This window comes from Echinops telfairi, unplaced genomic scaffold (genome assembly GCF_000313985.2).
Source record: "Echinops telfairi isolate 266 unplaced genomic scaffold, ASM31398v2 ScPeMD7_7469;HRSCAF=8507_1, whole genome shotgun sequence".
Classification (NCBI taxonomy): domain Eukaryota; kingdom Metazoa; phylum Chordata; class Mammalia; order Afrosoricida; family Tenrecidae; genus Echinops; species Echinops telfairi.
The window spans coordinates 33,582,829-33,585,029 of record NW_022111373.1 but is presented as its reverse complement, the minus strand read 5'-3'; positions in this window follow the sequence as shown (position 1 = coordinate 33,585,029).

Sequence of the window (2,201 nt, the reverse complement as noted above, 5' to 3'; positions counted from 1 at the left end):
TGATGATGGCAACAAATGTACAGATGTGCTTGACACAATGGATGGATTGTGATAGTTGTATGAGCCCCCAATAAAATGATTTTAAGAAGAAAAATATACAATGTGTTAGGATCTGGCTGTACTAGGAATATATTGATCTTTTCTGCCTATTGTTGCTGATATAATATGTGATAGAAGTGATGATTGGGAAGTCTGTATGAACAGAGAGTTTGTAAACCCACTACCTTCAGCCATTAAATTGGTTCAGCTAAATGGGTTAGTAGGAAATGCCTTCAAAGGAGGCTTAGAAGAGATAAGCTCCACCCAGTGCCTTCAGGGCTCAGTACATTTGCATTTGAAAAGGCTTTCTCCAAGACCTATTGACAGACTGAAGAGGGGGAAAAAGGAGCCATTTGGGCCTTTTTGAATTTTGAACTATTGGTTTGCACCTGAAGCTGGAAAAATTTGGACCCATAAAGGAATTATCCTTTCTAGGACCAAAAGAAGTAATTAAATGTCAAGAAAACATCTCAGCCAGTCCAACTCAAGTTCATAAGTCTGACAGTCATCTACAAGTCCCTCATCAGACTCACACAGTCACAAACAATGATGTAGAATGTAGGAATATCACAGGTTGGTGAGTGCAGATGAGAGCAATGGTGGCATTGGATGCATCACAGGGCTCTAGCCACAATCAGAGTCAGCCAGCAGGATGGTGAAGGCAGACAGAGAAGGTGTGGTTCCCAGGGCCCTCCTTATAAGAAGATCACAAGGAGACACCATCCAGCTGTGACCTAATTGACAAGATGAACACAACTCCTATGCTTTTATATTTCTTCAAATTGACATGAAATTATTGAACTACCACAGGTGGGGAGTGTCCAGGAAAAGTTAGTATCTTGGTATGTCTCTCATCACTTCCTGTAAAATGTTTTGTCATTGCAAAACAGTCCTCCTATCAAAACACTGTCTTTGCAAGTATACCTAAAATGCTACGTTTTAAGAAATGGATGTATTCTGTTTATGTCACTGCTGCCTCCCCTCCCATCTTTCCTCCCACCAGCTATGCCTCTTGTGGGGGCAGGCATAACAAGGAATTTCAAATTGCACAAAGATGAATTTAGATTGTGCCTTGGATAGGAAAATGTGAAATAATTTGCAATAAACAGACTCAATGGATTCAGAGTTTGAGTTAGAACTGATAAATATTATCAGTACATACCATATTTAATATTGAGTAGATGAAGAAAATGAAATAAAATTAATTTATTCAAATGAAATTAAAAGTGAAATAACTTTCTTGAAATAATATCGTCCTTAGAGGCCATGAAGACAGTGGCAATTCAGACTCATGGTGAACCCATGTGTGTCAGAGTGGAGCTATAATCCACAGGGCTTTCAATGGCTGTTTTTTTCTGAAGTAGATCAATAGAGCTTTCTTCTGAAGTGCTTCTGAGTTGACTAAAATGTCCAGCCTTATGGTTTGATGTCAAGCATGGTAACCATTTGTACAGCTCAGGAAATCTACAGTGAGTCGAAATGGTAACTGGAAGCAGCTATTAAATAAGTATTCCAATATCTGACATATTTGTGCTTCCCCCCCACCCCCGCAACCCTGTTAATTTTGGAAGTATGAAAAAGAAAAATTAATACACCCTAAGATGAATCCATATTATTGCAAACCCTGACACTTTTCCTCATAAGTTTACTTCCTACAGTTATCCACATTCACTGTCTTCTCCCATCACCCCCAAAAAAGGTAAAATAAAAATTAAACCTGCATTCATTCAAACATCTATTGATGATTTTTGGTTGTTTATTTGTTTTGGTTTGGTTTGGTTCTGTATCATATCTGGGTACAGATGTGAGAACAGAAGTCATTTAAAAATCTTTAAATCAAGCCTGGTGATATTTTTCATTTGAAAACCTGTGACTCATTCCTGTATAGTGTAATCAATCCAGCCTTAGTATCTTTCTTAAGAAATACAAAGTATATGCTTTTTAAAGTTTATTTTTATGTGCTAACTTTTACATGTCACCCACATTTTCTGGGTTAGGGTGAGAGAACAACCAACCACAAAACATCTTGGCAATTCCACAATTACAGGCTGTATTAGACAGGGTCTCTAGAGAGATAAAACCAAATTGCTGATAATTTAATATATTTATTTATAAAGATAATTAGATATATAACAAGAAATGAACTGTTAAATCATATACAG